Here is a 14,863-nt window from a genome sequence, read left to right as displayed (position 1 = left end):
TTCGAAATAAATTCGATTTTATAATTAAATCCTAGCTAATCACTTTACTCTACCAATGTTTTAGTTATTTTAGTTCTAACCAACGATTTTTGATCCTTTTTTGCATATTTTTTTCAATATTTTGTGCACATTTTTTTTTCCTTTTCCCGTCGTTTTCCGAACCATATTATGCATTCAAGCGGGCTTTGTAATTAGTTTTATTACTTTTAATTAAATTCCTATTTGCATAAAAATTGTATATTCCACATCAGCGCACTAGGAAGGTTTTGCAAATTCTTTTTCAAAACTTTTCACACCGTTTTGCCGCGCAAAACTCTGCTTAATTAATGTGCACGTGCGTGTAAATTCCTCGGATAGTTTGACACCATTCTTTAACCATTTGTAGTTAATTGATTACATATTCCATTAATCATCACAAGAGCACGCCGCTTGGATGAATATTAATTAAAGCAATCGCACGCACGCATCGATTGTGATAAACTGGCATTTAAACGGCGTTACATTCTAGCCCGTGAACATTTCAATTTAATACCTTGAATTATTTATTTCGACTAAAAATGATTGCCATGGAAAATTGTGTGTTATCAGCGCGTCGCGTATAAATTCTCCGCTATCATATCACATTAAAATAATTTATCTCCTCGAATAATTTCAGTTGTGTGGCCCCGAAAAAGGACCTCTGGATTTTCGCCTCTCAGACCAACTTTACATTTGGGTGTAATTTTTCATGCTTTTCACAACTCAGCCACTCGGAAAACACACACACATTGCCGGGCACTCGGATGCCGAAGAACGCGCACACCGCCGTCAACAACTCAAAATGTACTGAAAACGGGTCCTGCCACTTCGTCGTCGGGATGCTGCACTGTACAGTGGGCATCTCTGTACAGTAGCATTTACAGTGGCACTTACTGCTATCCAAAGGACATTCCTAATGTGATAAAGGCGATTTCGGGAGAGGCCTCAGTAGGTTAGTAGGTTGCCAGTAGCCGGCTTTCGCGGAAAAGGACATTTTCTCTTTGCGGATTGGCTTCGGCAGTTAACAGCGAAGATGGTCAAGCATTGCGCTGCTAACTCAACAAGTCAGGATAAGCAAGTTGGCGGAAATAATATGGCCCTCATAAGTAGGCAATGAACTTTAAGTTGAGGAAGCAAGTGACTTTTCATTGGGAAATGTATTTGTATTTGTATTTATTCTAAATTTAGAAAATGTGTTGAGTATAGGGAAATTCATGGAAAAGCGTAGGCCCTACTTAACTTTGAAACACAAAAGTGTTATTGAAAAAATGATTTATTTTTTTATATAATTGTTGTTCTGGAGTTTTTTTTTATTCTGAGAAAAAGTTTTTCAATTGCTCCATCGTTAATATTAAATTTGATTTATTTTAAAAACAAAAGACTCCTTTAACAGTTACTACTTACATTCAATTTATGTTAACTTCTCTTGCAGAATGGCTCTCTTAAAACGTTAAGAGCAATCTATTCAAACAGACTTTCGTTTTCCAGCAACCACTACAGAACTCTGTAAACATAATAACAATTCTCTCTCTTTTTGGCAAAACTTAAGCCAAACTCTCTTCATCTGTTAACCCTCTAATGCCACTTTCCACAAAAACGCATGTGAAATGAGTGCCTCAAGGCACTCTTGGGGCTTAGAGGGTTAACTGTTAACATTTGTCGTAGGTTAAATCCCGAAAAATCCTTATAAATGGCAAATCAATTAAATAAGTTATTTCTAACATAAGTATATTGAAAACAGATTCTAAATTGAGAAGAATTTTAATTAAATACTGCATTTCCTATCCTTAGTTTTGGGATAAACTGTTACTTAAAGCCTTAACTTATGAGACTTGCAAAATGTCACCATAAGTCATGATTGTGTACGTGTGTGTGTGTGAGAGCCAGTACATGTGTACAAGTATGTAACGATTGTTGCATAATTTAAGTGCCTCCCAACAAAAATAAAAGGCCAGGACCAAAATGGAAAAAAGAAATACGTGGAAAGTTGGAAAATGATTTAAGCCGTTCCGGAGTCAGAGTGCGGCCATGTCTGCATGTGTGAGTCCGTGTGCGGGTGGCAGTAGGTGTGTACGTGTGTGTGTGTGTGTTCACACGAGCATGTATGGGTGGCACTGGCCATTGACTTTGTATTTAATAAAACAATGTTGTCGACGCCCCAACCTGAGTGTTCGCCCCTGTCAAAGGCATTATCCAAAGCCCCGGACAACGCCTGTCGGAAAATCTCGGAACCCTTCACACTGGCCCATCGTGGCACTTTAAAAATCAGCAACTTTTTTATTTAATTTCCCCAGTTCGCCCAGTTTATTTGCATTGCGAATTTGACTTTTTGTTATATCACAAACAATAGCGAAAGTCAAAATTCAAATATGTTATTATTTTCCGTACTTACGCTTGCGTGAAATCTGTTCAAGGTTTTCAATTCACTTACCTGCAAAAAAAATTATAGATAAGCCGATTTAATTATCACATTTATGGCATTAATTATAGAAAAAATATGGTATTTTTGTTTGAAAACTTGATCAGCCTCGATGCATCTGAATAAACAGATTCTACTTTATTGTGTTAACCGGCAAAATGATGTTCAACATTTTTTGCAGCGTGTTTATTATAATATTTGTAACTCTTGATTCCAGATTTTTTTATGTCTTTACGATTGAAATGATTTAAAATATTGTTAATTGAATTATGCATAAGTTTTACGAAATTGACTGTGCTAGAGACAAAAAAAAACATTGTATCTCATTTATTTATTCATTTTTAAGTCAACTACAAAATCGAATTGATAAAATCCCCGCAACTCAGCATGACAAACGAAACTTGTTTCCTGCGGCATCTGCTTAATCTAATGCAGAACTAATGCACGACTTCGGCAGATATCTAAAACGGCTTCGGCGGTGTCATTATATTCGAATCGTATCGAATTTCGATAGGCCGCTCAACTTGGCCGGCGTAACTATATCATGCACTTCCGCACTGGATTTATGGGCGTTGCTGATTTAGCCCCAAAGTATGCAAAATATGCCAGTCTGCCCCGCACTCGGCCGGCAGGCCAAAACGTCTTCAGTTGCACGAGACACAACAAAATGCCTGCCGAACCATTCCCCCTGAAGTCTGGTCGAAACCGCAGAAATGCATTAGCCCTCCGAAAACTCAGATGCCTCCGCCCCTGTTTGTGGATGTTGACTAAATTCGAAGAGGAGCGTTGGCTAATATCAAACGGAAGTGCCAAGCACAGACACACACAGGGATCTCAGCCAACGGCTTCTGCACTTCTCCGTCGGCCATCTTTCTTCGGTTGGCAACATCAGCTCGCCGCTCCACTCCACTCCGCTCCGCCTGCACTTGGCTTCGGTTTCCGTACACATTTGAGAAATGCATGTGGAAAATGCCAGCCAGTGACTGCATTTGTAACTGTAACCAGTTCCGAGACTGCTGTGAGTGTGCACTCTTAGAAATACATGCATACTCATTTAAAAATGGGAAACTTGTTTGGAGAAAGTGCAACTCGACGTGAACTTCCGTCGGTGTCATTTATAAAAATCACAGAATATCTTTAAAGACATTCCAAAGTGTAGAAAAAAAAGTGAAGCTTAGAAGAAGTTATTTATAAACTTTTTATAATTTTTATAAAAAATCATTTTCCATTTTTTTTTCTTTGTGTATAGTTTTAAGAACCTGCGTGTGCATCTTTGTGAGTGTGTTTGGCTAAGCGGCGCATTTCCTGCCTGTGCCATCAACTAAATAGCATTCATTTACGTTGATTTATGCAGACTGAGCAAACCGTAGATGCCTGAGTCGGAGTTGGAAAGAGAGAAGTAGAAGGAGCGATCTTTTTGTGGGGAATATTTATGCCCCAAAATGACACTTTAAAGTTGCAATAAAAACTGTGTCGCTCCATCCTTGCCCCCTTTGTTATTTATTGTTGGCAGTCCACGATGTAATTACTTTTTCAACACGCACATGATGAGGAGCTGGAGCACTCAGCCCTCGGGTCAAACGGCAATGGCTGCATTAGTCGTCGGGGTTCGTCGTTGTCAATTGCCAACTGCAATTGATAAATTGGCATTGGCGAAGGTTTCGCCCGCTTTTCCCCTCATTTTCCAGGGAACTTATTCTTCGCCTGCTCCTCTTTCTGGCATTGACAGTTCAATGTGCTCACTGATGCGCAAATATCAACTCCAATACACACTCTCGGTAGTCTTCGATCTCCCCGCCCCTCTCTTTTCGTACTTTTCTCGCTTTTTCCCATTTTCACTGCGCTTTTTATGGCAGTTCGTGACCGAGTTGCAGTCGCTTTAAACTAGTTTTCACTGAGTTGCACATATATACATATAACTCTCCCCATCCGATTTTTCAGTTTTGTCTTTTTCCGCGTGTTCCTTGAAATTGAATTAGTGGCAATGGCAGTTGGGTTTCCAAATCTCCGAATGGTTTTAGAAGGTTGCCAAGTAATGGATGTGATAATTTGTTAGGGTTCCATTTACCCGAATCTCCAGCTGCACTTGGCTTTAGATTTGTTTTCAGTTCATCTTGGCCATCAATATAAAAAGTGATGGGATAAGTTCATTAGGAATTAAGAGCTACTACCTTATTTAAACCTAGAAAACCAGCAGTGGATTTTGGTTTTTGTTTGAACGAGATTAAAACGTTCAAGAATACAAAAGTCTCTCAGTTTGCACTTCATAATACACAGAACTTAAGTTTACAGAAGACCACTAGAGTAGAGTAGACCAAGGCCTTAATTTTGATTGGTATCGGGTTGCTTATTTTCTCCAGAATTTACGGACTTCCCAGGGTTTGTTATTTACAAATAAATTTGATTAAAAAAAGCTTTATTTAGAAGGCAATATACTCAGCTCGACATGCATGCAAACTGAAGCCACAGAAGTGCGCATATAAAAATCTCATAAATTGAAATAAATAAGGAAAATAACAATTTCAACCGCACACACACATGTGTATGCATACACACACTGGGGTCATAAAAATAGGGTAGCCCCCATACACATTTCTCCAGCAGACCTTGCTGTAATATTCATAACTCTTTTCAAATGTGGTCAAGTGCTGTTGGAATATGGGAGTGTGGGCGATGTCCTGTGCTTTTGGCTGCTCTGCGGCCAGATTCGACAGCTTTTGATATTGCCCGTGGTCTGGGGATCTGGCCAGAAGCAGAATAGCAATAACTACAGTTGAGTGAGCTCAGCTCGCATCTCAGTTTAAGCCGGCAGAACCAACCTGACTTGAGTTGAGCTTGGCACATTTTATTAAAAAGCGAGATGGACGAGATGGCATAAGTCCGAAAATGCTCACAACAAGATGCATTTTTCGTTTGCATTTCTCTGCAGAAATGAAGTCCGTGTTTGGCACATCGGATGCCAGGACCTCTTCGGTTTACAACTTCTATTTTTATTACTTTTCACCCGCTTTGTCCGCCAAGTCTGTTGCATTGTCTGGCGATTTATGGATTTTATTTGGCCACTTTTTACCCCCATTGTTGGCATTTGTCGCTTTTTCTTCGTTTTGTTGGCTTATTGCAGACACTCTGTGAGGTTATGGGCTGCCAAGCTATCTTTCCATAACATATATTTTCACATCCACATATGCGTGTTTATTTATATGAATAGAATAGCTGCATGTTTTCGCACTTGGCAACACACGGTCCTCGGGAGTTTTCGGGGGCTTGGGATCTTCTTTATTGGCCATGAAATGGAGACATTATGGTCAGCTCACACTGAGCTGTTTGAGCCACAATTTCGGGTTCTTCTGCGAATCGTTTCAATGACATTAACCCACTTCAAAAGCTGTCTGCATGGCTCTCCAGTTAAATTCTAATTAAATTCACACTTAGCCAACCCCGAAAGGCATTCCACACACATGTTCTTTGACCATTTTGTGTGGCGCCGCAAAGTTGAAATGGAAGAATGGCGAACGGGTGAATCCCTTTAATGAAACCGCACACGATTCGGCCACAATTTCAGTTTTCACACAAGAGCCCGGGCGAACAACTATAAACCGAGGATAATAAACGATGATAAGATGCTTAAAAGTAATTACAATGCATATTAAGTATTTATGAAACAATAAAACGTTTAACCCAAACGAGGGATAAAGAAGCTGGCGAGCCAAGGCCAAGAAACAATCATTTTCAAACTCAGCTGGGTGGAATTGCTTGAAAAACTTTTAGGCTCGCTGGGCCACATAAAGTAAAGGAGAGTATAAGCGGGAATAAAACGATACAAAATAATAAAATGTTGCCTTGCGCCCGGCTACCTCGTAAAAAAAGCCAAGACATAAACAAGGCCTGGGGAAAAAATGTGGGAGTGCCGCCAAAAGAAAAACAAGCGAGCGAAAATAATACTTGCTGCATGGGGAGCCAAAAATAATTTTCCCCAAAAACTTGTATTGTGTTTTGCGCACCTAAAAAGTTGTCTAGTTGTCTAGTGTTTCAGGAATTTTCTATCCTTTTTTCCGTGTGTATGTGTATGTGTGTCGAACGATTAGTGCAGGACTATCAAAAGTTTCTGCGGCTTTCCGAGAGTCTGGAAAAGGGACACTTGAAGCTCCACTGGTTGTCCTTTTAACGATGCCGCGAAGAGAAAAGTTTTGTGCAAATAGTTTATGGTTATTGCAGTTGGAAATACATGGTATACATGAGGGCCCAAGTGGGCTCGAATGGACCAAATGATTTTAATTGTTATTGTCAACATTAATTGAAGTGGCTTAAAGTTTTTAACAGCCCAAAGATAATATGTGCACAACCAAAAAGATCAAAGTCATGGCAGTACATAGACTAACCTTAGAATCTCACTTGAATACCGGGATTAAGTCATAGAAAAATTTAACAAAACCCTTTCACCGGTTTCCCCTTTTCGCAACCCTTTCTAATTAGCTGCAAAGAACCCATCTACCTTGATATGAACATTAACAAAAAAATTTTCCCAGCCGAAATTAATAAAAGCCCATTTCGTTTTATGCCGCAAATATGTTGTCGAATTCAAAGCAATAAAATATATGTAATGCTCAAAGAGGATTTACAAAAACAGGAGCAGACAATAATGAAAGACATCCACCGAGGGGACCCGAAAAATATCCCTGGAAAAAAAGTGCCGGTGAAATACGATAATTATGCGACATTTAGCAGTTTAGCAGGCGGCAGGAGCAGCCAGGACCCGGGTATTCAAGGAGCTTAATGGCTGTGAGAAGGCTGCTCCCGTGTCCAAAGAGAAAAAGCGAAAGTAAAAAAAAAGGGTTACTACATTGGGAAAACGACAAAACGGCGAATAAAAAAGAAGAACCGAAAACGCACGGCGGAAATTACAAGAGCCGCCAGTTGGCAATGGCGCACAAAAAAAGGCAGCGACAAGGGCCACAAATGCAAAATGAAATCGAATGCGAAGGGAGTAAATGTGTCAAGGGGGCGGCATGGGTTAACATTAACATGCCCGTGGGTGGGTGGGCGTGGCGGCGGGCAAGTGCGCCGCTCGGCTCGGCGGGCTGTTGGGTTAAAGTTTTTAAAACTCGTTAGTATGCGCAACGGAACGAAAAATCAACAATTTCTATTTTGATTATATTTTTACCACTGCGACTGGATAGTTTTGGGTAGGTTCCTATTCCGCCGTTAGCTATTAAATGGCATATTGGTATTTTTTCCCTTTTAAGAGCGTTGGGAACGGATTCTGGAATTTTGAAACAAAAAACCTTTGTGCGTACGAAAATAATTGGACATATCCGAATTCAAAATGGAAACGTACAATCTTTGTTGGAGGATTACCAGATTATATAACATAAAATTTTTTAATTATTAATATTAAAATAACCAATTTAGATTAAATATTCACGTTTCTATTTAACATAAATATATTATTTATTCCAATCATATTGATCGATCTCTATTGTAATCGATATTTTAAGGTATTTCTGTGTCGACCTATTTACTTTTCGTACCATTTTGTTTTTGCAAAAAGCCTTACCCTTAAAACCTAACCAGGCATATTTAATAAGCATTTAAATGAGCAAAGTTCTGTGCCCGAAAAAAGTTTTTCCGCCCAATGCCAAATGTGTGCTTACTGCGGCGAATGCGTGATTTCCTTCCCCTAAACAAAAAGTTTTCAATGGCCAATAGTTACACTTCCACCTCGAGGCAAATGAGTCTGCCATTAAATTATGGCGCTCGACCCAAAAATGTTCCATTTGCCGTATACGAATCATTGTAAACATTTGCCTCACATGACAGACAAATTTCGGTTAATGGCCAAGGCCATAAAACGGATTTAAAGCCATTTTTTGTGGTCCACTAAAAATCTGCTGACCAAGCCGGCGGCCTCAAAGCCAAATTAATGACAAAGCTTAAGTTCTCCGCCCAGAACGCAGCCACAAATGGCTCAACATTATTCAAAAAGTATTGCTCGCTTTTTGTAATTTTCAATTCTGGGAATTAAGGGCGAAAGCCCAGCCTCAAACAGATAAAATGCAAATTCAATAAGCAAAGTCAGCTTAAAAAACGGGCATTAAAACGCTTTAGTTTCGTTGATTTCAATGAATTATCAAAACGTGTTGTCCACCTTTTGAGCCTTTTTGGCATGCATATAGGTCAAATTGGGCCCGCTTGGCTGCCTGCTGAAATTTCAGCCATTTTGCAAGTCAACTAGGCGGCAAAGGAAAGTCACTCAGGAAGGATGTTGCTGAAACGCAGGTGGCTTTCACTCTTGCCAGCCCGTATCGTTGGTCAGGTCGGTGGAGAATTCACTCCCCCCTCCCCACATTTTTCTGTCGGCCTTTGTTTGCCAAAAGAGCAGGCAAAATAATTGCCAGGGCCGCAATTTTGGTCGTACTACCGAGAATAGTTTATTTTCTAGGCGAAAGGCGAAAGTTGGAAGCTGAAGCCCAAAAGTCTTTGCGGTCAGATTTCGGAAACATTTTGGGGGAAGTTAATTTGTCGGAAGCTGCTATAAAATAATAAACTATCATCCACCATAATCGGGTTTAATCAGAGCTAGTTATTCAGTTGACTAACGGTGAACACACAAAGGTGAGCGCCATTGTTGTTAAAAAAGATAACAAAAGAAAAAGAATTCGTATAATTTGTTTGTGTAAGTCTTGCATTACATCATAAATATGGAATAACTAAGTTCACTGAAAAAAAAAAACAGAAAATGGTTTTCTAACAAAATAATACAAATATTTTTCTGTAAAATTAAATGTTAACAATGTTTTTTTGGGATTCGAAATATCTCTCACTTTGTTTATACATTAAAATGATCATTTTTTCGGCTTGGTACAAAAAGAAAGAATTTTAAGTGCAGCAACCGAATCACTTTTCTTGTGTTACTAATTCATGCACTTACTTGCTGCACAGCCTCGGGAAAGTTTTCCCTTGAATTTCTTAGCTGTCACTGGCATGAGATTCGGTTTCTGGCTCATGGCTCCTGGCTTCTGGCCTTGGTTCCCTTATGGTTTACCGGGATTGCTTGGCCCCGCATGATTGCATATGCATAAGGCGGAGGGTCTGCTAGAGTGACATGGCCAAAGAGTCGTTTAACTGCCACTGCATCTGGCATACGCTGCGTATGCGCAATCTGCTAAGTAAGTCTTCGGGTCTTAGACTAATTCCACGTAAGCGCATTACACTCCGCAAGCTGTGACTCTTGCCATTAACCCACCGGTGGTACAAATAATTTAATATCTGATTTATGCGACGATGCACACCGAGTGACTTAAGCCCTGAATTCCCCGAAGTCGGGAATAATTGATGATGCGGACTCTGTCAGTTTGACTGCCTTCGATTAGCATGCCGAAAGTTTCTTCAACTGACATTTGTTGACAGCCTGCGAAATGCTCTTGTGGCTACTTTTCTGCCATCGACACTTGCCTCAACTTTTATTGCCAGTGCATCAGCCGCAGGGGATTCAAATATTTTAGACAATTTATTGAACTTTCAATCCGTTGCAGCTTTTGACACCGTCAAATTAATGACAATTATTCATTCAGTTTGAAAGTTAAACTTAATGCTTTGTTTGGGTTAGATACACTTAGAAAAAGCTACCTAAAAAAAAAAAAAAATTAAAAATTCTTTTGATTAATATTTCTAGTCAAAAACATATTTCCCATGAAAAGGCTTCCAGCGTATACAAATAATGTTTTTTTTTTTTTTGGAAAAGTTTCAATTTAAAACCCTTAAATATTATATGTGAAATGTTTGATTTATCCTGCAACAAAGTAGAAGGGAAAACACCAAAAAAACGAGAAATTGCATTTACGCGGTTCGTTAGACCAACAAACAGAGAAGAACGAGGCAAACGGCTCAAAGGCCAAACCAAGTTGGTCCAAAGGCAAATCCGGGTCGAAACGGGTCGTGTTGGGTTGCTTTTGGCCAGAAGCACAAAATTGCAGCCAAACATTTTCGAGTGGCGGCTGCAGAGAAGCAGAAGCAGCAGTTCCAGAATTATGCTACAAATTTATGAGACGACATAAATTTTGCAATGTTTGTTTTGGCTACACACATATACACACATACCCGCACACACACACACATCCACACACAGAGAGACTCCCTGCTCGGTGCAAGCACAAAAACAAACCCAAATATCTAAAGCACACACACAGAGAGAAAAAGCAGTGGCAGCCTTAACCCATCCCACACAGCTGGGGGTCGAAATGGTCCTGCTCCATGATGAATGTCATGCGGTGAAATTTTAAGCCAGCAGAAAAACCAACGCCTGCATGCCAGTGTGGGAATAAAGGGGGATGGGGGTTAAGGGGGATGCGATGCGAAAAAATGGGGAGTGGCAAGAAGGGGGCGGTGTGGCGTGGTATAAACCATCGCCTCGTCATTCTAAAATTGAAAAATGCATGCAACTGTTTTGAAGGTTGCCTTTTGCATTGGCAATGGGCGTCTTTCTGGCGAATTTTACATGTCCAATTTTTTGCCGTTCTCTCTTTCTCTACTTCTCTCTCTCTCTCTTCTCTTTCAGCATTTTCCCCGCTTTTCCTTTCAGCTTTCACTCCCGCCCATCCATCTGTCTTTCTCACCAGTGTCCTGACAGCCAGCGACCTCCAAGCGCCGGCAAATAGACAGGCATGTAAATTACTGGCACATGTGCGTTAGAGGCAGCTGCCACGCCCATCGGCATTATCCCGCTGACCCCAAAAATAGCAGAAATTTATATGTGTTTGCCCGATCTACACGTTCTGCATTGATGCAGTCCACGTCCACTTCAAGTGCTTCTGCAAGTGGAGTTGTTTTTACACCTTTTTCGGCGCTTTTTTCAGAGCGCTTTAATCTCGGTGGCAAAAACACTTGGCAAAGGCAAAAAAAAATGCATTTTTCAAGATTTCTGCCGCCTGCTCATTAAAAAAATTTGTTGGATTTCGTTTTATGGAATACTTTATGAGTAAATGAAATTAAAGAACTACTTAACCAGAAAGATATACAAATGCTTTTGTTTTGCGGAACTAATTTAAAAGCTGTTGCCAGACAAGTAAATTTCCCATCTACAAATTCAAGGGATTGTAAGTCAATCCGTTTAATGAGTTAGACAACAAGAAGTTGGAGTGACCATTTTGAAAGCACCTCGCCGTTGCATTCAAAATGTCAGTTGCATTTTGCAGCTCGACTTTTTTGCGTTGCGTTGGAGAGTTGGGATCGGTCGACAATGACAGGAAAATCTCGGATGTAGGCCCAAAATCTTCACTTCCGGTTTTCCTCTTCCAAATGTCTGCCCTTTTTACCCCCTTTGTTTCTGGACCAAATTGCTGGCGTGTCGGGGAGAGCAACACGTCACATGCATAAATGCAATTTTTATCCCTCAGTTCGGCCCGAAAATTTGCCCCTCCTCAAACTACCTATGAATGCCATTCTACAGGCAAAGACAGTGCAACAGTTTATGTTGTTGCCGCTGTTTTCGATGTTGCCGTTGTTGCACTTGTTGTCGTTGTTGCCCCTGTTGTCGTTGTTGTCGCTGTGGTCGCTGTTGGCATTGCAGCTGAAGTTACTGTCATGTCAGCTCTGGCCGAGTAGAACGATATTTTAGCAGGATGTGTGCCGGAGCTGGATGGCAGGCACATAGCTTTTATGTCTATAATTTCTGCAACGAGGCATGTATGCACTCGTTGTTATTGTTGTCAACATGCTGTCCACCAACAAGGGAACAGAACTGAACAGAACAGAACAGCACCGAATACACAGAAGGCAGTTCGGATGGTAATGGACTTGGCTGCGATCACTTAGGTTACACTTAAATAAATAATTGTGCATTTTTAAATTATTTAAGTTTCTACATACCGTGAACTTCCCTTTGATTACTTGGTATTTTAAGAACATAGTATACAATGTGTGCCTCCTATTGAGAAACTAAGAAACACACTATTAGACTTCTATGAACTAAATGAAATCCATTTATTTTTGAGTGGAGCTAACTTTTTTTTTTAATATTTATCCTTCAAAAAACTGTTATTCTCACAGAAAATTGTTCTCAGTGGCTGAGCTACAGGAACAGCGACAACACTGTCAACATAAAACACATTTTACATGCTATAAACTCGCCAGTGCAGCACTGGCAAACATTAAAAGCAGCCATGGGCTGTTCCTCTGTGCAGAATTCGATTGCGGAGGCATAATTGAAAAGTTAATTTCGAGAGCTCTAAATTTCAATTAACTTTGCTGTGCCGGAGTCGGCGGGAAATTGTGGCAGGCCATATGATGAAAAAACCCTTAGGAGTTTCATGCGAAAGGGTTTTGGCTGTTCATACTTTTTCACAGGCATGAGCTAACATAATGACAACAGGCATTGACCTGCGGAACAAGTGTAACTATTACAAAACGACCAAAGATGCGGTCGATACACCATTTCTAAAATTGGCCTGCTCATCCGAAGGCCACTCAGATGGACTGTCAACTGTCTAACGCATTCCTATGCTCTGTCTGACCATCTATTTTCCGTACAAATCAACCCGCAAAAGACAACGGAGGGCCCACACAAATAAGTCGGAACAATACCAGTTTAGAACGAAGATAAATGCCAATGGCATGATGCCACATATGAATGATGGGGGAGTACAGTCGGCCACAAAGTGCACTAATCCAGGGTTGCCAGGGTTCGCAGACTGACACACTAACTGCATGAGTGAGTGCGTTGAATAAATGCCTCGCATTCGAATTTATCTTGCACTAACGAAAAATGTCAGAAGTTAGAAAGCTTTAGATTTCGTAATGATAAAATGATTTCGTCAAAATACAAAACGAAAGTTGTTTCTCCATTAAATAAATTAAAAGAAACTAGTTGGAAGGTAGGAAAGTGTTTTTCCATTAAATAAATGAAGAGAAACATTTGATAACTTGTTTAAACAACTGACTATGTTACAGTTTTAAATTCACTTAACTTATTGGCTTAAATGAAACTTAATTTTCTGAGTGCACTCCGCGCTCATTTATTCTTTTCTGTACAAATGAATTGTTGTTTATTTGTCTCTTGCACACGCACACTCTGACAAATTGCCGTTGTTTATTTCAAGGCATTTAACTGCCCCGCGTTTTATGCAACAGTGAATTGAAATAAAGGACACTGCTGCCACAGACATTAGTTCTCCATGTGCGAGTGCACTGAACCCAAGAAACTCGGCCACAATTCAGTCATTCCGCCGGCTTAAAGCTTAATCCGCAGGAGACAAAATTCGATTTGCCAATGCCAAAAGATTTCACCCAGCTTGACACATTCTCATCAAGGCGAAAATCTTGGCAGGCGGCGCTTTGTGACATCGTTTGCATGCCGAGCATGAATTTCAAAGATTTCGCCGCCGCAGCTGACACTCGTTAGCAACCAAAGATGTCCTTGATAAGGACACGCAGGAAAGGGGGACACAGACACCCCCGCTGCCCTTCGCAAAACGTGACAAATTGCGAGAAAAACCGTCTGCACTTTTACATTTTTTCCTCAACTATAGTAATGAGGTGCATAAATTGCCATAAATGGAGGCCCTAAAAATGCAATATTTATTATCGAAAAAAGCAAATGAGACGCCTAATCAGGCACGCTCTTCAAATGCCAGCGAACTATGTAAATATGCAGCAGAAAATTAAAAGCAGAATGCAAATTTGACATGCAACACGGTAGAAACTTGCGAGCGTCATGTGTGTGTTGCGTATGTTGCGTATCAAATTTAGCAAAAATTTATGCTAATATTTTATGGACAAACATAGTAGCAGCAAAAATGTTCATTTGAAATTTAACCAAGAGAGTTATAATTTTACAAGCGGCAAGGTAAAATGTTTAGGTTACTGTAATACTGTAATGTAATATTAAGTAATATTAGGCTGTTAAATTCAAACCTCTCCTTACACAATCTATCATAAGGTATTTTATTTTCTGGGTAAACAAATCATTTTCATTCGGCTTACTACTTAATTAATGATTGCGCAAATAAAACAATTGAGAAGAAAGTAAGTATAAGTAAACATATTTCACATGCAGCAGGTTGGTAAGTAATACAGATGAACATTTGGGCAATGTAATTAAACACAATTCCAAATTCAAGTATAAATTATTTACTCGAATTTATAATCAAATTGATACTGACTCGCCTGCTATTTCGTAATCTTGACTAATAATTTGCGTATTTATCAGTGAGTTAACAACTTGTTGACCCCAGAAAGGAATTCAATTATGCAAGCAGAATGAAAACTTTGCCCCCAAACATGGCCAACCACAAGTAAATGAAGAAGCACGGGAATCTTGCCCCAAGGATGAGGCAACAGAATCCACCGACTTGTGTCAAAGGAGCCGCTGCCAAGAGCTGCCAGAAAATACAAAAAAAAAAAACACAACAACTCCAGCAGCTCGAACGGCAG

At 40.0% G+C, this 14,863-nt stretch overlaps 1 protein-coding gene across 1 annotated transcript in view; it reads right to left on the bottom strand.

Moving 5' to 3' along the window:
- Window positions 1-801, bottom strand: part of LOC108100700 (putative neural-cadherin 2) — a 50,529-nt gene extending 49,728 nt beyond the window's left edge. Inside the window, 1 exon segment of the mRNA XM_017204737.2 lies at window positions 533-801. The gene's annotated coding sequence lies outside the window, so the exon portion shown is untranslated.
- Between the last annotated feature and the right edge of the window lie 14,062 nt (window positions 802-14,863).

The sequence above is a fragment of the Drosophila ficusphila genome, unplaced genomic scaffold, assembly GCF_018152265.1.
Source record: "Drosophila ficusphila isolate 14025-0441.05 unplaced genomic scaffold, ASM1815226v1 contig_127, whole genome shotgun sequence".
Classification (NCBI taxonomy): domain Eukaryota; kingdom Metazoa; phylum Arthropoda; class Insecta; order Diptera; family Drosophilidae; genus Drosophila; species Drosophila ficusphila.
Note: the sequence above shows the minus strand (reverse complement) of the source record. Positions and strands in the feature narration are given on the sequence as shown.